Source organism: Ammospiza caudacuta, chromosome Z, assembly GCF_027887145.1.
Source record: "Ammospiza caudacuta isolate bAmmCau1 chromosome Z, bAmmCau1.pri, whole genome shotgun sequence".
Lineage (NCBI taxonomy): Eukaryota > Metazoa > Chordata > Aves > Passeriformes > Passerellidae > Ammospiza > Ammospiza caudacuta.
Genome location: NC_080632.1, coordinates 66,563,498 through 66,585,911, shown reverse-complemented (window position 1 = coordinate 66,585,911; position 22,414 = coordinate 66,563,498). Strand labels below are relative to the sequence as shown.

Genomic DNA, 22,414 nt, shown 5'->3' with positions numbered 1-22,414 from the left:
ACGGATGTGAAGGGCCACAAAAAGGGATCTTTAGCTTTAGCACATAGATCATGGGCTATTGCTTACACCATTACCTCACTTGGCTTGCTCATGTTATACTCATGTTCTTTTTTACACTCACAAGAACATAATGCTGATGAGACAGATCTGGGTTCATTCCATTCTATTTAAATTTTCTTCCTCTGTTTGAACTTCTTATGTAGAATATTAATTTTATTTTTTATATTTGTAATATGGTAGCACAGCTTTAACACTAGAAATGTAATTAGAGTCTGGGACTAAAGTACTATTGAATGAAATTTTTTATGATTGTTTCCATATGTTTTATATGCTTGCAGACAGAATTTAGCTAACTTCCAATGAATAAAATTTTTAATACGAATCAGATTTTTTAATACACATCCTCAGGATGCTGTTAGTGGCACAAACTCTTAAGTGTAATGATTAATGTATTCAGCATTTGGTAATTAATGATGGAGCTTTTTTAATATTGGAATTTAATTGATAACACATAACATTATGGCCTACTCTTCATTTAAAATATGATGCTCAATGGTAAAAAACAGTTAGTTCCTAATCAGTGATTTTGTCAGTGTAGCTTAAAATGCTTTATGAAAGCAAGGATTCAATACTATTTCTATATTTCAGAATTCAGGGTTTTGTTTTTTGCTTGATTTGCTGAGGGACAAATACTGATTTGCTAGATTCTCCATGATATGTTATAGAAAGGTCTGAAGTTGGAACCAGTGTTTCCGGATCAATTTGTTTGACCATAATGATTTCAAAATACTCCACTAGTCTATTTCAGAAATTATTATTTAATGAGGTAGGTAAAAAAGTAGCTGGTCATGGTGTTCTGCAACAACTGACTGTGAGACATGCACACTGTGCTTTTCCCCCCAATAATTCCATTTATATAATTTTATACTTCATCCCAAATGTGAAAATAAATGTATTCAATCTGAGGGGCATTCTTTAAAATGGCCATATGATTTTTTTCTTTTTTAATGCCTAATAACTATAACTTTTTTTCCTTTTTTTCAAGCCTTATGAATCTGATATTATGTGTATACCACAGCCACTATTGCAGATGCAGAAGTGTATGCCATCTGTGCTTATTCTGCAAGCTTCTATTAATCACAGTGTTTATTATATAATCTTTGTCTCTACTATATCTATACTATTATGAAACCAATATATGCTCTAAATCTCAGCAATGTGTGTGTTACTTTTCCAACAATTAAAAAAAAAAATAAGAACTGTGTTTAAGAGAGGACTGTATCAACACTATTTTAAACCAAATTACCACACAAGGGAAATAATCTTTTAATTCAGTTTTCCAGAAGTAGAAAATGAAACATGTTGTATTTGCCATGCACAGTCCCAGAGTGTCCTCCTGGGGCTACTAAAAATGGCATTGAGTGTCACATCTGACCCAGCCACTCAGCACTGTGGGAAGCCACTGCCATTGTCCAGCAAGCTATCATTTCCTAGATCCAGGTCTGGCATTCAAGTTATCTTGATAGCTATTGTTTAGCAAGTAACAAAAGGAATTACCTTTTACTTCACCAGATATTCCTGAAACAAACCTCAGGATTCAGGAAAAGAACAGGTGAAAACAATTGGTAACAGGAACCTTGCCCTTATTGTAATAAGGAAAGAGACACATCACAGCTACCCTTAGAGCTTGCATATTTATTGAACAAATCCTACTAAAATAGCTAAAATACATTGGGTACTTGCATTATTAAAGATCACATTGTTACAAAAGCCTGCATTTTCAGCAGTACACAACTGCAACTATACATAAATGCCACAACTGCTGAATATTACTTCTTGCTCTATGTACAGCACAGCAGACTTATCTATTCTATTGGAAAATAAAGTGAGTGCACAAGGAAAGGGATACAGAAGGTAGGGAAAGGAAAGAAATCTAGAAGTGCAGTGCATGCATTGGTATTTAACAGTCAGAAGCTAAGACAGTTCAGAACAAGGCCTGCCCTGTAAAAGGAATAGCTAAAAGACAGAATCATATAAAAAATTAAGGTGGGCTTTCAGACTGTGTCTAACACAACAACACTCCATGAGTAGATGATACTGCTTAGTTTTGTGGTTTGTGTTATTTTGTATTTATAGTAGTTTGGGAGCAAGAACAAAAATGTAAATTCCACATGTTGACAGTACTGTGGAAATGTACTCTTTCCCCTTTAGGACTTCTCTTCCCAGAAATTTGCTGTATTTTTCTTACTATATCCCCTAGTTTATGGATTTGAAGAGGACATTAAAACTTGTCCCTTCTTTAAAAAAGGCTTGTAAGAAAAAAAGACAAAAATCAAGAGATTTTGAGAAGTTGGTGGAAAATTATTGCTCATCTTTCTCCATAAGGTGGTTAGGAGTCAGAAGGGAGATTTTACGAAAATTACAGTTTTGTGATTGCTCCCACTATAACTGCATGTTTGTGAGTGGACACTGATAGGAAATCAGTTCCTCACTTGTACACTATAAGTAGTTACTCACCTACAGCACTGAATAAGAAAGCCACACTGAAGACACAAGTAAACAAGTCAGTCCAGTCTAAAGAACAACATTCAGAAAAACAAAGTACCAACACCCTCTCAGAACATGGAAATAAAAAATAACTCCATCAGAGCTACCTTGCCAAGGAGCATATTTAAAGTCCAAAATAGCACCATTCATCAGTGTCTCAAATCCCGTGGCAGCATCACGATCACTTACCACAAGGAAACCATGAGTTTCATACTACTTCTATACATCAAAAGAGTACATGGATAAAATATAGATATACAGACAATCGATGAAAATAAACTACTAGGCTTGTTACATCTAAATGAAAAAAAAGGGGGACTCTCAGCCTCTGCAAGAAGCAGTTTGGGTTGGTGGAAATGGAGAGAGTGGTTTACCGGTTGTGTGTGAGCTGTGGAGTTTGAGTAGTGAAAGACATTGCTGTGGTAGAACCAGGCCTGAGGGCCCACCTGTAATGTTTGTAAACATGGATTCACAGTGTGAAATTCTGAGAGCTTTCGCTTGAGTTAGAATGTTAAAAAATAGTTTTTATGGTACACGTTTGTCCACTGTTATTCTCTAAAGCAAGGCTCAGAGTCCCATAGTTTCTTCTTACACTTGATGATTTACACAGAAACAATTTCCAATATATGACACCATGACCTCATCAAACCCATACATCATATGTAATACGAATGGAGAAATTATGTTTAAAAAGAGTAGAGGTAATTGATTTTGGTGAAATGTTGTCCATAGCCACTTGCTGGAGCCAGGCACACCCCCTCCTCCTCACTTTTCTTGCGATTCACTTCCTTTGAGATGGGGAGATTTCCCTGTGGAGAGGAAAAAGTGATGTTAGCTGTGCTTTGTTTGGTGGCATGCTCCCTTCTCTCATCCTAAAGTTTCCCTAGCTCCCTAGCTTTAGTTCAGCTACTAAACATGACTGAAGCACCTGATGCCACAGAGAACAAAGGGATGTTTGAAAACCAGGAAGTTCTTGCAGCGTCTAAGAAAAACATTTCACGTGGGCATGAACGAATGTGTCCTAGCAGCAAAAAATGCAGAAGATCCAACATGAAAGTACATTTTATTTACGAAATATCATCTTAATATTATGAGAACTTTTTCCAGGTTAGACCTCTCATTTTTAAAAAACTTTACTAATTAAGCAACCAACATACACTACTAAGTCACTTCTCTATAATAATCCACCAGAAAGAGCACACTAAAAAAACTGCAGTGTTTTCTTGTTCTGAGCTGGTAAGGAAGTGGTGTGCCATATGAGCCAGCTGCCTCAGATCTTTGTAACCACACATTTTAATAGAGTCTATTCAGCAAAGTTTTTAAACAGCATTTAAAAATATGCTTCATTTTAAGCCTCAGAATGAAGTCTAAAGGCTAAGAACATGCCTAAAGTACTTCGCTGATTATATGTCACTATGGGATCTGAAACAAAAATAATTTGTTTAGCTTAAGATAAAGAAAAAGAAAATCTGTGGCTTTTGTGTTTAAGTGGTAAGAATAGTAAAGGTGTTTTATTGCTCATATTGTTTAGGATGTGTTTGTCACATAAGCTCAATATCTCTCTTTGTTAAGGAAATTAAAGTTATCTTCTCCAAGTTCACTTTTTTTCTGATGTGCATTTCTGAATTAGGAATTAAACACATTGCAGTTTCCCAATCATCAATAAAGTGCAATTTTCAGCAATTTTCCTTTCTTCAAACCCAGAATCTTCACTGGGATGTTCATACTTGCTACATTTACTTGTGCTGGGAATGAAGCCATCCCATGGCTCTCCCTCTCTTTATCACAGTGTACAGGATAACTTTTGGTTTTAGGTAGATGAACTCCCCATGGAGTTCTGCACTACACACAGGAGCAGTTTTCAGGCTGAGCACAGAGCAAAATCCCTTTCTGGAGACAGCTGGTAACCTGTTCCTTTGGGGCACCAAGAAACAGAGTAAAGGCGCAGAATTTGGTCAGTACATGCGCAGAAGGGTAAGGAGTTGTAACGCATATTTGCTAGACCAATATAGGTATTTTGCAAGAATTTCAAAATGAGAAAATAACATTTAAATTTTAGTGACTGCACAAATAGGTTTCCTCAAAGTACTCTAGAAAATTCCATCCTCATGATAATATTTTTAGTTATTTTTGCTTTGCTAAATTTGTTACTTGTGTATCATTACAGGATACAAAGGGAAAACTAGAAACTTACACATGCAAACAGGCACACCACACAGACCAAAGGTCTGGGCAAATTTCCAAAAGCATTGTGTTGGGCAGTTCCTTTTCAGCTGTGAAAACAATCTCAGTCCTGAAATCCTGCCATACAATCATGAGATATAAAGTCCCATGTGACCCTTCTACGTCTGGAAATAAACTGTCATTAAGAACTGAAGCCTTTTATGTTTGTTTGTTGCATGAAAATAAAATTAAAAACAAAAACAAAAACAAACCCCCCCCACTTTTATCTCAAATAATAGTTATTAAAAATCTATGTATTTTACTTTATATTTTCAGAAGTTCAAGCTATTTAGCATTGAGTAGATAAAAGCGCTCATCTAAAGGACTCAAAACTTTCTGCAGTTTTTTTCACCAATTTATCCTAATTAATTTTATAGTACAAATGAAAAAAATTCCAAATATGCACAGTTTCTGTTAAAGATGATTCTCTGCTGGAATCTGGACTATGTGCAATCAATATTGAAATTGCATTTGAATGTCAATTGTGAAATAAAATTTGGAGCTAGTTCTAAAAACTGGCTGTTGTACTAGCACATGCCAAATATCTTCTGAAGAATTACATAAAGGCTAGGAAAAAAATTGTATTTTAAAAGCAGGAATCCAGTAACTTTAAAAGGGAAAAAGATTTATAATATGTTTTGGCTAGTTGAGAAACCATTATCCTTTCTGAGAACATTTTATTTTAAACTATGTACAGCCTAAACCCACAGCTATTCATAAATCCAATATAATGCAGCATTGTTGCTATGCTGCACATACTGCACAGTTTCATTCCTGTGCTTTAGAAGAAACTTTGTTTAATGATGATTGACAACTTACTGAAAGCTTCTAACTTAACATTTTGAATAAAAATCATCTAGTTAAGACACAGCTGATTCACAAAATTAGCAAATTCATTTGATGTAAGATTGACCCTACAGAGCACATTAATCAGGCTCTGGCACTGGTACCAGCCTTCTCAGCTGAACTTCTGGAATACTGTGAATGCTAAGAATCACAGTACTGCCATTAATGCTAGTTTAAAGACTGGCAGGCTGGCACATGAGGCTGCAAATATCCCACCTATAAACTTTAGAAGTTCCCTTGTAGAGGAAAAAGAGTAGAGGAAAATATAGTGTTATCCATATGGAACAATAGCAGAGTTTTGTTAACAATGAGCAGAAGCCTAGTTATTAACTGAAACGTAATCAAAACAATTTTCCATGTGTTCTCTTCTTACTTACCTGCTTGAGCCAGTAATTGAAAGGGAATATGAAAATAAAACACGTACATCATGCACATGGTTCTGCATAATCTTTATCTTTCACTACTGAAATTTCATGTCCAGTTCCATTTTTAAACCAGTAATGGTAACACAATAAAATCTTATTAATGCTGTCTGATGAGCCACATCTTCTGCCTTTGTATGTGGTACTTCTTGTCAAACTCAGATGAAAATTTTCAGGCTTGTATGCTTGTTACTCAAGCCAGGTAATCCACAAGCAAGATGCTTAATAAAAGATAAGCAACACCATCCAGTTCCTCCTGCTGCATTATCATTGACTTTTTCATCTGCATTGCTAGGAAAGCATTGCCAAAATAAAGCATTCAAAACTCAGATGTCAAGCTTGTAAAATCAAGAGACAGGCTTAAGAAATATGAGCCTTTGAAAATTAGTATGTTTTCCTTCTGGTATGCAGCCAACAAGAGTCCATGTTTTCTGCAAGCCTGAAGGCTAAAAACATAATTATAAAATGAAAACCGAGCTCTTCAGGTAACTGCATGGTGCAAGGGGCCAAGGCTTTAGGAAAAACAGAGCAACATGAGACTCGTGATGAAATCAGGAGTGCCGGCTACTTTCTTCAAGTGGTTGTAAAATAAAATCCATTGAACTTTCCATTTTAATTTTTTTTTCCCAAAAACTTTCATCTTAGCAAACTATTTCTTATATGAAAGAAATTACATAAATAACTTTACCTTTGGAAATCCCCCATCCCCACGGCAGGTTGGAAAGATCATCTGGCTCATCCAAATCATTGAACCTGGCTGATAAACCTGTAATGACATAAATATATACAAGATCTTACTAACAAAGAGAGATTCATTAAATGCAGTGGTGTTCATGTGACAGACCACGTCACTAAAACAAGTCTAATGTCAGCACAGTTTGGCCCAGGGTGTTTAATGTTTAGTACATATATTTTGTACCCATGACAACATCTGTCTCTAGAGCATTCCAACTACATTGTTTTATGTTTGCCCACATTCAACAGATACTTTAAAAAAATAATTAAAAGAGTATAGAATGTGGTTTTTAAAATATCTTTAATAAATTCTTTATAGAGGATGTCTGTATTAATGAACTTGCTGAGGATATTGTAAGAAAACCTGTCCATTCCCTTTTCCACAGGTCACTGGCAAAGGGCTGCTTAATGAAGTTCATTATCTTTGCTGATGACTGTAGGTGACAAGAGCACCACACCTTTGATATCCTTTCACAATGACTGGTAAACTAGAATGCATAACTTGAAAAAGTTAGAATTCCGTGTTAGCTCCCTGCATTTTCCACATTAAAGAAATTCCAATCCATTGTAAAACACATACAATAAAGTAGCTGGCAGCAGGATTCAACAGTTAAGGTGCCGTCCTACAAGGTGCTGTCCACAGGAAAATTTTTCAATGTAAAATGGGCAAGATCCAAAGCTGGGCACTGACTACAGTAGAGGTTAAAGTGAACAAATAACAAGATGAATATCTCAGGCTCAAGATGATCTTAATCTTCAAGATGAAAATCAGAATATCTCTTCATCTCAGTCTCAAAAACACCAAGTTTTCAGGTACAAGTTACATACAATGCTGAAATTCTTAAATTTATTTTCTTGCTGGGTCATTCTCCTGGGCTCTTGGAGTTGGGAGAATTGAATTCTTTCTGCATGATGCCAGCATGTCAAACTATCAGTGTTTTGAGCTAGCCATTATAAATTACACCATTCAGATTTCTTTCCACTTTAGAAATCAAAAGTTTCATAGTCAGTTAAGTAAGTGCTGGGCCAGTTTTACCCATTCTCTTGCTCCTGTGCATATATTGAAACATGAGAAAAGTTTTCATTCCTGGGGAGGTGTATGTTGACAATTAGCTGTCACAACTGCACTAGTTCTATCCTGGAGAAAATATTGGAAGAGTATTTAAATCCTCTTCCCAATAGAAAATACTGAACTCTTCTATAATGCAGAGGAAAAAAATACAGAGGAGAGAAATTTAAAACAAAAAACTCAAGGCAGTGCCTGCTTTATACATTCTCCTGTGCTTTTCTGCAGTACAAACAGTACTTTCTACGGATTAAAGCAACAGATTTTTTTCATATCTGATGTCTCAGACAAGTCAGTTCAGCTCTCTGGGTGTGTTTGACATAAAATAACCAATGTGTGGCACAGGGCACTCTGTGAGTTCAGTTAATGCTCACTCTGAATATTTGAACACTTGTATGAAAGATATCAAGTAACCTCTGAGCTTTTCTGTCGCTATTTATAATCACTTGTTATTCATTCTGCAATTATGTCTTGATTTTATTGTGTAGTCATACTTTCTGTGGTGGGAAATAGCAGTAGGAGTTCAGCTCTACCGCAGGACATGCTGTTCACACCAGCAAAGTATACAAAATCTATATGGGAGGATCACATAAGCATCAGAATGCTGAATTAGTCATTATCATGAATACAAACTTGTATATTTTCCATGGAGTCTGAGATGTATTTAGGTTAGACTATGGGCTGTGTTATCCCTACTAACAACCTAATAGGAATAAAATAAGCACCAGAAGTTAGATGAAAAAGAAAGGATTCTTTAAATTAAATTCATAAAAGCTTGAAGGAGTTGCAGTTTGTGGGTGGATTTTGGGAATGAGGCAGGAGGGAAAAGGTGTAAAGTGTAAGATGAGCTTGCAACTATGCTCCAGGGTTTAAAAAAAACAAACACCAAAACCTATCACCTGCAGAATACCCCCATAATCCCCAAACAATCTTTCATAGTAATTCTCTGTTAAAAAAACAAAAAATCAATAATATCCTTTTTTCTTCTTCAAAAACAAATACTGTGGCCCATATTGGTAGATAATAATCACATGGACCTATTTCATATGAAGTTACTGTTCTGCTAGGACTGTACCAGAGCCCTGAATGGACAAAGGACATTGGGAGCAATGCTGAAAGGCTGGAGAATCATGGCTTGGAATCTGTCCAAGTGGAGGAAGATTCTGGAATGCAAAAAAAAGATGCTGGTGTAGAGAAGTCCACTTTAGATTTACTGTAATTCACCAGAAGGAGAAAAAGAAAAAAAGATATAAAACAAACCATGACATCTTGCTGTGCTTTATAAATGCAGAAGCTACTTAGAAGTTCAAATATACTGAAAACTAGGCTATTAGAAAAACACATAGAACATTAATTCAGTTACAGCAGCTCAAAAGTACTGATATAAATGTTGCAAGATGAGCTATGACAGAGGAAAGCAATGCTCCATTACAGAGTAGTATGCAAGAGTTACAACATTCCAGCTGTTAGCATGAAGCAAACACTTCTAAATAAATGCTTCCATTGAAACACACCAAATTTTCATTTCTTAGTACTTCCTGTCTGAATGTTATGCAAGTGCAGGCTTGGCTTAAATAACCAAAGTATCAGGACTCAAAACGGAATTAGTGAGCTTTAGGGTGGATTGAAAAGTACAGTTTCTGCAAGTCTGCATAATGCTGACTCACACTGATAGCCTCACTGTTTGATCCTCATTAGCCAGACAGTCAAGCCAGGAAGCTTCATTCATGAACCATCAGATGTGGGAAGAGCTACCTGAGACACAATAACATGCAATTCTGCCTTAAACATTGAGGCCAGTTTGAAAACTGGGAATTATGGGTTGTCTATGTGTTCAATTTTGTAGCCTCCAGTCTCCTGAAAAGATACAAATAATGCATTTTAATATTACAGAAGAGCAAAAGTGGAGGCAAATAAATGCCTGGTCTGTTTACCAGGTCTCTCAGATTCCAGAAGTACTGATAGTTTTTTGGGTTGTTTCAACTTGCGTTTTTTCAAACCAGGAGGGTTAAAAACCAGCAGAGTCCATTTTAGTCCTTTGGCCAACAGACTGAGAAACTCTTTTGCTCTTGCTCTGTTTTACCGACATTTCAAAATTCTAATTCCTGGATTTTTTTCCATTTTAAGCCATGCTTTCTTAAAGAACAGTGGTAAGGGAGTACAGTCTTTTGCCAAGCCTTAAAACAGATACATAAAATAATTTGAACAGAGCTGAACTTAACATACACTAAAAGTCACATCAAAATGCTAAAATTGATTTGGTACCCACTCTTCATTCCTATTCACTAAGAGCATCTTTCAAACATTCACATAAATTGATCAACAGCAAAAAACCCCAGATTTATGGCATGTTAACTTATTAAAATGAGTATACTCCTGTTAAGCATTCCCGAAGTTTTTATAGTTAAGAAACAATTGAGAAAACCTTTGTAATTATTATTTCTAAATTTTTTTTTCCTTTTTTCCCCCATGTGAACCTCAACTGAATTCTTGCAATCAAGTCTTATTCAGGATGTAGAGTGGTATTCAACTGCACTCTTGATTTCTTAACTAAAAGTTAATTGAAGAGCAACTGCTCTGAGGAAATCAGCAACAACCTTTTAGAGAAGCTTCAGGTAACCCCGTTGTCTTATAAACCAATTGTGAGACAGGGGGAAGTGAAAACAAAAAGGAAGTGATGACAAGTGCTGTAGATCCTAATTCCAAATAAAAAGTGACCATGTCCAATAATTCTGCCTAGGAAAGGAAAAGAAAAAAAGAAAAATATTTACTATATGGATTAGCAGTGTAATAGCAAACACAGATGGCCACATGCTGAGGAACATAGGAGTGGAATAATAGGAGGTGTGTGGGAAAAAGAAGGAAAGAAAGAGGTATGCATGTTCTCTCTGCAGCAGTGAGCAGCTGTGAGGACTGAGTGCCCTCTGCACCTAATCCAGAACAGAAAAGGGAGAGAGGCCACCCTCCTCCTGAGAGTGGGCTGCATAAGCAAAAAGAAGCACTGCTTCTCATTTCTGTACCCACATTTCTTTAAAATTTCTTAGTTACCAGCTAGTTTGAGCTGTAGATGTATGTTTCACAGCACATCCTACCATGTACTTTTTAATTCCCCCAAATGACTCCCACTGCAGTAAAACATTTTCTTTCTAACCAACATCCAACAATCACAATCCAAATGCATACACAATCTTACTGCACCACTACTCAAACACTAAATAAATAATTTTGTGAATGAAAACCTCACTAATTCTTTTTTAAACCAAACTGAAGGGAAAGCTTGTGCTAGGATCAAAGCTTTTGCCTCAGTGCAAGGGATAAACTAATGCTCCCATCCTCAGCAATTTATTTTTAAGACTATGAGTGAAACATTATGAAAGTACAAAATACAAATATCCGCCGTGTTCCTAACCTAGCACACAGGATTTAATAAATACAGCAACTGTCTGCTGAATGGTTGCTACTTTTGGAGAGTTTAGTTGGACAGAAGTATTCTATCAGTCAAAGCTTTTATTTTCTAGACCTTCTGGAGAGGGCTAGGACAAAGCTACATCAAGAGTACTCATCATTACTCCTTATTTCAGTGAGTCCTTAAAGTTTTGATGAGCCTCTGTTATGTTTAAGAAGCTGTACTCATGATGAAATGGGAGGCTGCTGTTGTGATAGCCTGATACTGTAACAGGCTCACTGAGGAAGATTTCCCTACAGAAACAGCAGAAACCAAACCTGCCCAAGTTAAAGTGCAACTTCATTACCTTAGCTTAATAATTTTAAAATGCTGTGAATGTGTGATTTAGCAGATGTGAGGCTTAACAATTTTGTGAACTTGTTTGCATTTTTGAGTATCTCTGCACCACGAGTCTGAGCCTCTGCCTGAGATGCAGCGACAGTCATCCCAAATAACCTGACGTCATGATTTCAGTATCCTGTCAGGGCAGCAGATTTTTTGTCATTCCTGGTTTTCACATCAGTGCCATGATTATCAAAAGAAAAAAAAAAACCAGTGGGGAAAATCAATAATTTACATTTATTTCGCTTGGGTTAGTTCCACAAAGTAAAGGTTAGATAAATGTTTTGAGAGAACTGATGAAGAATTACATCATGATTCTGCAGCTGGGATTGCTCCAAGTAGCACACCTCTGTGAGACTTTATCTGCCATTGCAATGATAATTAATACTTGGCAGTATATCAGCAGAACATGGCAAGACAGCTGTACACCTGAATTTGCCTTTGACTTCTCTACATCAGCATCTTTTGATGTATTTGCCTTTTCTTGGGGAAGATATTACTGCTGCTTTTTATTCCTCCCCATCTGATGACTCAAACTCACAACCACATAGAGATGAAAAGGCCTAAATGAGACAAGTATGCTTTTCCTTGCATCCCCCTCTCCACACTGCAAATGAATTACAAAGTTTATTTATTAGGTATTTGATGATTTTTGTAGTCCTTTTGCATCTCTTCTGCAATTTCTGTAAATTTCACAGAAGAGGATGTCATTTGCTCCTTCCCTACACAGCATAAGGAATTGACCTTGTAAAGCTTCTCCTATAAACCCCTTGTCATCTGTTTTCCTTTACTGTTCTTGAGGTTACACTGAAGCATCTCCTCCTATGCAGTCTCCTATCCTGGCTTATCTGCATCAGCTTCTTCAAGGGACTCATTCCTGTCCTCATCCATATACAGGCTGCATGTTTTATATGTGTATTTAAAAATAAGACTGCTGCACACTTCCTTACCCAGTAAGAACCCCTCTACAGAAACTTTAGCTGTATTCTAACATAGGTGATTGAATGAGGTTAGTTCTAGTAAACACTTCCCAACTTTCCCTGGGGAGGAATCCACTCCACACCACCTGAATGTGATGCAATTTTTAGGAATAAATTTTCACTTTTCTGCACCAGTAAGGATCAATCAATCCTACTTGTGTGCTACAAGTGTCATGCTGCTTTTTTACTTCGTTAATGCAAAAAAAAATTGCAAAACATTGTTAATATTTACCATGCATACAAAGACTAAGAGAAAAAAAATTAAGCAGTAACAAGTCATAAGTAATAAGTGAACACAATCATAAATGCTCCTCCAACTTCTTACTGAATTAATGAATTTTACTAAGAGTAAACTATTACCAGAGTACTGCACTCCTCGAAAGGGAAAGAATATATTTATTTCAGAAAAAATAAAAAAACAAATGCATACTATGTGGAAAGTTCCATCAAGTAATAAAATGGCTGCAAATTACTTTGTTCCTCCAGTAAATTTCTATGTTCTCCAAAACTGCAAAACATCAGAGAAATCAAAATAAGCAAATCAGCCATCCAGAAAACCTAACTCAGAACCCAGTACAACCCCAGTACAACATATTTATTTTGTTTGCCTCTGTACCACAGTAATTTTTTTTGTTTTACTTAACATGCAACATACAGAAAAACAACAACAACAAGGCTGAGAATTGAAATATTACTCTAGCTCTCAGTTAATTACAGAGGAGTTTGTAATTTGCTCTTCAAGTGCAATAAGCTAGAGGTTAATTAGTAACTATTTGCACCTACATCTAATAGTAACTGCAGAAAAAGATGCATAAGCAAGTCTTTTGTTACAAACTGAGGTGGATGCACAACAAAAATTCTGACCCAAAGGATGCATAGTACTTTTTCAGTAGTTTCATACATAACATGGACAAATTACTTGAGCGACAGAGGAAGAAGAAAAGGAGCATGGTCAGAGGCTGACCAAAGAGTCTATTTAGTCCAATGTCCTCATTTTATCAAGTTTTGATCTTAAGGGGAAATCCAGCAAGAACAGTGGCCTGTAGTAAACTGTTAAGAATAGGGACAGAGATAGACCAGAATAATACCTCTCCTGTGTGCCCTCCCAAACCTGGCCCTCCACTCTTGGGGTACACAAAATGTATACATCAAGCAGTCTCCCAAAATAAGTGTTTATTTCTTCAAATTTCCTATATGTTTTCTAAATAATGCCCTGAATGCTGTAACTTACCAAAGGCTCAAGCGACTGCTTTGGACTGCAAGAGCTTTTCTCCCAAATACCAAAAAGATGAGCAGAAATCCAACCAGGGATGCAGTTCCCCAAGTGCAGAGCCCTTCTTTCCCCTCAGGAGGTGCCAGCCCCTTGCCCAAGTAGCATTTTGCAGGCAAGTATTGAAAAGCCCCAGCCATACTCTTGGAAATAGGAGAGAGAACAACGTTGTAGAGCCAGTCCTCGCTTACCTCATTAAAAGAGGTGTAATGAGGGCATCTGACTGTTAACAAGCGCTTGAAAGCACTGTGGTACATTTACCTGAAGCCTCCCTATTACCAGCCTCTACTGGACAGATAGTAATGCAGCTAAGTGCCACTCCGGACACAAAAGCACAAAATGTATCATGGATGTTCTGGAGGCTAAAAGTAATAAAAAAATCTGTGGGTTCTGGGACTCATCTCAGGAGCTGTGTAAACTCATACTCTATTGTGATGGAGATTTATCACAGATACACAGTCATTTTAAAGCAAAGAAGAAGATTTGCTCCTCTCTAACCTGACCTTTCTGAGGTAGCTATGAGGAGTCAATGTGTGCCTTCTAAACATCAGTGCTGGAAGAGGCCAGGGGTTCTTTCTGATAATGTATGTATTAAGCCAAGGCTTTTACCACCTCCAGCGAGGACACACAGATTTCTTAGAACATTTTTTAACTTGCTCCCACCCAAGTATGCCAAGCCAGTAGAGATAATTAGGTTACTGTTTACAAAATTATTCCAGAGACACTTCTTCCTGCAGGATAAGAAAATCCTATTTATTCTGAGGGTGGGTTGTTTTTACTTGTTTGTTTGTTCATTTTGATGCAGTATTTACAAAAGGAAACATCAGGAATCCTCCCAGCAACAGGTACACAAGGATTCATTCAGTACTGCTACTATGAATTTGCCAGACCAGAAGTCCAAACAGAATTGCATGTAACACTCAAACAGTGATTCATACTATCATTCTACATTAAACATTTGGAAATAATATCTTTTTCATCTTTGAAGATTGTGCCCTCAATTAATATGGTTTAATGAGGTGAATAGATATTTGAAATAAAACCAAAATACAGATAGATAAAACTATTTTATTAAAATACCCTGTCCCTGTCAATGATGCCAGCTGAATTATGCATATAAAATTGTTCTAGAACTATTAAGTGTCCTCCTTTCCCCATCCCTTCAGCATATACAAGGATCAGAATTCAGTTATGAAGCAGCAGTATAGCAAAGTCAGAAAAAAAGTAAAAATATTGTTAGTGATGGCATTAGATCCCAAGCCTTAAAAAACCAATGTTATATCTATAGTGTTATTAGATGTATATTCTTATTTCTGATTCTCTGAAATTTCATCCTTTGAGAAAAAAATTATAAAGATTTTCCCTGGACTTAGTATTACATAAGCCTCCCATTCCATGTGTCAACACAGTTTGGTTCAGATAGAGTATGCTGGGGCAAAGTAGCAAAATTTTAGCATCCAGAGCATGTTTCTGACTGAGTAGAAACAAGTATATAAAAAGCTTTTGTCTTTTCATGTGCATATGAGCTCTACCACTGAAATATCCACAGTATCTATAGCTTTGTGCAAAAATTGTTTTTTTAAAAAACCTGCCTTTTCTACCCATAATCAAGTAAAGGTTTGTTTTTTGCTCAGCTGAACAGGTGGCTTGACAGAAGTATTGCAGAAACTGGTTTGTATTTCTGCTTACAAACTTTGAAAGCTGGAAAAGCATTAATTCTCCCTGAGTTTTCAGCAATCAAGTAGCACTGTGCAAACTATACACAATGTATAGCATGTGCATTACATAAGCATAATAAAAAAGCACAATATAAGTGTTCAGATGGCCAAAACTATTCAGCTTTCATCCCTCAGAATAAATTCTCTTGACCAAATTATGGCCATGCTATATGTGAGCAGAAGGGGGTCAGACAGTCCTGCAGGTTCTGTGTGGCTCTGACTTACCATAAAGGAGACTCCAATTCCAGTTCCAGTACCAGGCTTGGTAATAATCAACCAGGTATGAGTTTTCTCATGCCAGACCAAGAGCTGCTTTTGTCCAATGTGCATCTAGTAATAGGCTGGGCATAATGCCTTATTTCATCACCTTGCTCTTTTTTTTTTTCTTTTTGCATTTTTTTCCTTTTTTTTTTTTTTTTTTTTATTTTCCTCAGAGCATATAAAAGCTTCCAAATAATGCCTGCCTCTGCCAGACCAATTCTAGACTCCATTCTCCACAAATAATCCTAAAATTATGAAAAGCTGTTCCAGCCCAGGGGCACAGAAAATTACAGAATGTTTAAAGACACCTGCATGTAACTCCCTGGAAAGAGGTTAGTTAAACTGGTATGAAATTTTAAACGCTAAATTTTCTTCAGAAATATCTTCACCTAATGTAAATGATATTATAAATTTCTCTACAAACTAGAAGAAGAAAACCCACACAAACAAAAAACTAAATGGGATGGTGATTCTTTTCTCTTCAACCAAATGCAGGCTGTCTTTTCTTTCCTTCTAACTTAAAAAAAAGGGCTTTTCTCCAAACTGTTCTCACCCCTAAAGGTCATCATCCCTTATTTCCCTTTTCCTCCAAGTAAGACTATAAAATGCAGGGAATGTAAATGACAAAATATGAGATAATAACCTCAGAAGTGATGCAGTTCAGGCAAGGATGCAGGACAGGAAGCATTCAGCCCAAGTGACCTACTTCCAGAGCATTTCTGCTCTGCGATGACACAGCTATACTGTACAACAGCCAGCCCAGAGACTCCCCACCAGCCAGAAATGCTGACAAGAAAGCCATCTCATTGTGGTAAGTCAGGAGAAAATTTATGATTGGCTCTACATTATCTTCCGTTTACTTTCAGAAAAGTCAAAATTAAAGTCTTAAGGATCTGTTTACTGATATACACATTTATTAGCTTTGTTAGTTTAAATTCTTTAAGCACCATCACTGTGAGGCCCCAGAACTTAAAATCCACAAGAAGGAGAAAAGGACACACCTGAGTGCTTTGAAAGCAAATAAACAGACTACTTCTCTAACTATCTAAAATGATGATCTGATTTCTTCGTTTAAAAGCTAATATTTACCATAACAAAAACAAACAACACAAAACCCAACCCTTTCCTGGTTTTGGTAGGAGCCTTCTTTGAGATCACAGAAAACTGGAATTGGGACTTCCTTACTCCCACTCTTCTAACATGTTTTTTATTTAAATTATTAAATCACTTTCAATGATTGAAAGTGGCAGAAAAAAATTTAAAACAAATTCCTTTTTTAAAATTCTTTTTTAGTTAGAAGTTTTTTCCCCCTTGTTAGCCAAAATTTTAGTTAATATTACGTAAAATTTTAGTTTATATTTCATAACACTCAGCACTTGCCACAAAGGCAGTATATAGAAGTTTTAGCATTTCAAATTAAAAGACCACTTAAGTGACCCCAGGTTTTATACATTGTACATATATATAAAAGGTTCTTTCCTCCTTCAGGTAGACACTTAAAGGAAATGCATTATGCAGAAGTAAGGACAGATCTTCAAATGGCAAATGTTCTTGTGTAAAATGGCTTAAAATGACCATGAGTTAAAATTATAAGAATAATAGGAAGTGCACTCTTCTGCTTTTCTGTTCCTCTTAAAATTGAGGATATTAATATAAAACAGGTGCAAGAAAGAATGATTAATTAATCAGGTAATTCTTATTTCAAGTCCAGGAAAAGGAGAAGTAGCATTGAAAACTAATGTGTTAAATAACTTGCCTTTACTGTTTAAAATGTTTAGGAAACATTTTATGAGAAAAGAAAATTAAGAAAGTAAGAGGGCAAGACAGTGAAGTTAAACTAAGAACTCATTTGTTCTCACTGAACAAGTTTATTCTAGTCTTTTCAAATCTTACTTTAAGCTTGGCTAAATAATTAATGAACTTTCAGACTGGCAAAGGAATAAGAAGGCTATTTTCCCCCATTTTTAAACATCTATCTGAGTCTACTGAAACACAATAGCTAAATTTTAACTGACCAGTGAGAGCAGGGTAGAGCCTTTGCATATACTGTGATATCAAAACAAAGTAAGCACTTTCATCATGTATTTCAGTGTGTAGAAAGTGTTGATATGCAAAGAAGAATATTTCCTGTAAATTAGAATGGTTAGAGAGATACTCGCAGTTAATACGAGAAGAAATATGCCAAAGACAAATGTGTCCACTACTGCAAGGAAAGTATGTCACTGGTCTGACTTAGAATTACATTTGGTGTTAGTGTGCCAGAATGAAAAACAGGGGGAGGAAGGGTGGTGGTAGGAGAAGAGATTCTGCCAAGTATCACATCTTAAACATCCTTGCAAGTTGGGGTAAAACCTAATAGTGCATTTTAATTTTTATCACAAAAAAGAAGGGGAACTTTTAAAAACAGCTAAATGAGGTCTGTATTTATGTTACACTGCAAAGTACACAATGGGACTAGACAGGTGGGTACGTTTTATTTTTTGCATTTGGATAGCTTTAAGTTGTATTTTATGTTCTGGCCCAGAGACTGGCTCTATAAAACTGACTACTACAGGAACCTTGCTAGATTTATAGAACCATCTGCTGGAAGAAATCAGTGGCTATTTTATGCCTTACTAAACTTAAAATAATCTTTTGTTCCATAATAGGCACACATTGCACAGAGCAGCCTGCATAACATCTAAAATGTGGGCTGATTGTCACCTTGGTGTTGGTAGGAAAACAGTTGCCTTGTCCAATATTCCACAGTTGTGTGAACAACATGTATTTTAGCATTATTTCTATTCACAGTTTAAGTGAATCATTTCCCTTTTAATTCCCCACCCCCATCTATTCACTTATACACAGATGAGCAAAGCACTTTGATGAAAGTAGGTTCCAGAATAGACTAAAACTCCAGAAATTTGCAAGTTTATTTTTGCAGATAGGAATGATAAAAACAAGGAGCCAAAAACAAAAACAAAGCCTTTATAACAGAGTACGTATTTGCTTATTTTAATAATTCTTTGATCATCACTCCTCCCCCATATCAAAACAATCCCAAAGAACCAGAAAGGGATAATATTAATGCAATTAGCCCAATCTTCATAAGAGTATGTCCCTCGGAACCTCACACTGGGAAAAAATATTATGTGCTAATGTACATCCTATGCAATGCTACTTAAAGCATTGCTCAATACTAATTAACATTAACATCATTTATCATTATTTTTTCCTGTAGCATCCAAAATGTATGACTTTTTTGCCAATACATGTATTTAATTTATATATGATTCTGACATAGCTGCATTCTCAACTAAGAAGGCTATAGGATGAAAAACTGTCTGAACAAAATCTGACTACTTTGAGCATTTTTCTGAAAAAATACAGTTACCTTTGTCCTCCTGAGTCTGAGACAGTCCTTCTCAGAGAATACCATTTTTACATGCATATCCTTAAAATCAGGAGTTTGTCAGCAGTGGTATCTCAGAATATAAAAATGGTCTTTAATCAATAAAAACAGAAACACAATTAGCACTGAAGGAAAGAGGTTGTTGTTCATTAAACACACTACAAACAAGTGCCTGTAAGTTCAGTCAGGTTTTAGGCCTAAACACTTTTTTCTAGAACAGATATGTGTCACAAAGAATGGTGGTGTTTTCAGAAGGTTAACCTAATAAGAAAATTTAGGTTGCACCTTATGAACTTCCCGGACAGACTAACATTAAATCTTTTTCACTTACAAAGTGCAATGACCTATTTTTTCTTTTTGGGAGAAAGGTGTCAGTGTTGGCATTACTGGATATTGTTTTGTCTGCATGTGTTGCTACATATGTTATGATGTGTATTTTTCACAATAACTTAAATATTTCTTGTTTCAATTAAATAAGCCTTACTGCACAGAGACGGATTTCAGATTTTTATTAAAAAATGCAAGAAAATAAAAGATCCAAAATAAGGAGCTTTTCAGATTACATCAGTTATTGTATGGCAAGTCCCCATAGCCTCAAAAACTGTCATATAAAGGTCCTATTTATAAATGAGTATTGGGAACAGGGAAATAAGGTTTGTAATGACACAAAAAATTATTGATACTCTGCTAAAGCAACTAATTCTTACCATTTTTATGTTCTGTTAAGTCTTGGGATTGCAGTTTCTCTCAAGTAGCACAAGGAGAACAATCTGAAAACAATTTAAAAAAAATTAAAAATGAAAAAAAAAAGTAATTCCAACAGTCGCAATAGTTAAAAGGTTTTTCTTGCCAGCATAACAGTGGGTGAACCAAGTATAAGCTTCAGTGGTTAAGATTAAAGTCATGCAAATTATTCTAACCACACATATGCTTATATATCATGCATCTCTGCACTTCAGTGGTCTGTAGGCTTAAATATAGGACAAAGGAATCCCTGGTACCTGGATTTGCAGAACCCTATGCTATTCTTAGCACTGGGTATATTTCTGAAGAGCCCCATATGTAATGGTTAACACAAGTAAAAATCAGTCAAGAGGACAAAAACCTGTCAGTCTATGTTTACTGTAATTTGTGGTCCATTGTTCCCAGGCATACTACTAAGTGTGGGTTTTTGCAATCAAGGAACAAGTATAACACAATGTAACAGCCCAGAGAGTAGGTATTTTTGGAAATGGCACTGCATTACATAACCTCCAGTTTTCTCCCTCTCTCTATTCCACACACACCCCCTATTTTAAACAGGGAGAGAAAAAAAAGAAGAGTAGGTCCTACCTCATTTACCTTAAATTATCACGGTCTTAATGGACTGAATTTGTAGCATATCTCCTTTATCAGCTTTCTTTATAGAAACAAAAATTAAAATTCTCTTCTATTGATTACATATTTCTTACCTATAGCATGTATGTACGAAATATAATTAGGAATGAGTCATATGTTTACACAAACACACACATACATATTGGATTTAAAACTGCAAATTCATATATCCATAAATATACACAGAAATGTTTGAAAAAAGAAAAAGTAGCATGTACATGTACAGCAAAACATGGTTTGTTTTGGCTTTGTTATTTTGTTGCCTTTTTTTTTCTCAAAAGAACCACCCAAAATTTAACTGCTGCACATGCAAAAATGCAGAAGGCTGTTGCAAGAATGACTGCTTTCTAAAAATAAACCCCAGCAGCCTGAGAGGAATCCAGTGTCAGGGCAGAGAAGAGGGAGATTCGTTTTACAAGGGAGAAGAAAGGAGATGATAAACCTGTCCTAGAGCCTTGCACGCATGCTAACAAAGCCAAGTGCATTGGGTTCAAAAACATATTTTGGTGTTTGCGTAGTGCAAAACCCAGAAAAAGGAAAACATTTTAGAAAATCACTTCTCATCTCCCCTTGCATGTGTGCAGAAAAATCCTCAGCCTAGAAATCCAGCCTTAAAGCACAAAGACAAAGAGTTAGACACACACACTGCACGTTTTCTCATTTTCCTTTAAAAAGCCTGTTTGGAAATGTGCACCGAGAGGGGAAAGCCAAGCTGCAGCAAAGTCCAGCTAAGGACAAAAAGAAATCTAAAAGAAATTAAAAGAAACAGAGAAACACAGAGAGAAGAAAGCAGAAAGGGGAGAAAGGGAGGGAGAGAGAGAGAAAGGGGATTAACTAAAAAAAATTAAATTCTGTGGATTGGAATTGTATATACTTACAGACAAAAGCCCCCGCTCCCTGCTCACTTTCTGTCCTTTCTACATGATCTGAAACACAAATGTGGATTACAAAAGGGCAGCATGCTACAGAAGGGAATTTATAGTTGGGGGAGTGGAGAGAGAGGGTAGGGGGTGTGGGTAAGAATGACTGCACCTCTTCCAAAGTGCAGCCTCGGAGAAAAAAAAAGAAAAAAGGGGTGGGGGTGGCTGGGGGAAAGTCTCTCTCTCTCTCCCCCCCGCCCCCCCTGCTGCCCGTTCCCTCTCTCGGGCTGGGTTTTCTTGCCAGCGCTGGTTATATTGAACAATGAGCTAATTCTGATGGTAGCTGGCCAGCTGCCAGCTCCATCCCCCTTTTACACTCACACACACACACACGCGCGCACACACACACACACACAGGCACAGGCACACGCTCTCTCCCTGCCCGCCCGCCTCCCCCCGCACGATGCTGCAGCGCCAGACTGCTTAGTCTGCAATAATCCGCAGCCCCGCGTTCCCCCCGCTGTCTGGGAGCCCCAGGGCAGCGCCCGCCCCGCTGCCGGCCGAGCCCGCCGGGGCAGCGCGGCTGCGGGGAGCGGGGCGATGCTGCGGGGAGCGGGGCGTGCTGGCTCCGGGCCGCGGGGATCCCGCACCCCTGGGCGGCGGCCAGCCCGGCCGGGCGGGGAGCGCGGCCAGCGCGCTGCGCAGCGCGGAGGGGCGGGCGGCGGGGGGGCAGACGGAGCGCAGCCACGAACTGTAATAATAACCCTGCAAAGGGCATCTGAGGAGAAGGGAGGGAGGCGGAGGCAGCCGCCCGCCCGCCGCTTCGCATCGGCCGTGCCCGTCTGGGAGGGGAGAAGGCGGTGGGCGGGGAGGCCGCGGAGCGCCGGGAGCGTGCGGGCAGCGCGGGCCGGGGCCGCGGGCAGTGCCCGCA

The 22,414-nt window shown here is 37.3% G+C and overlaps 1 long non-coding RNA gene across 1 annotated transcript; it reads right to left on the bottom strand.

Annotated features, from left to right (window-relative positions):
- Positions 1 to 1,686: 1,686 nt before the first annotated feature.
- LOC131571231 (uncharacterized) lies at positions 1,687 to 21,689 on the bottom strand. Its single transcript, XR_009275942.1, has 4 exons — positions 21,502 to 21,689; positions 19,954 to 20,016; positions 6,727 to 6,804; positions 1,687 to 3,356 (listed from the first exon to the last, which is right to left on the bottom strand). It is a non-coding gene; the product is annotated as an uncharacterized LOC131571231 (long non-coding RNA).
- Between the last annotated feature and the right edge of the window lie 725 nt (positions 21,690 to 22,414).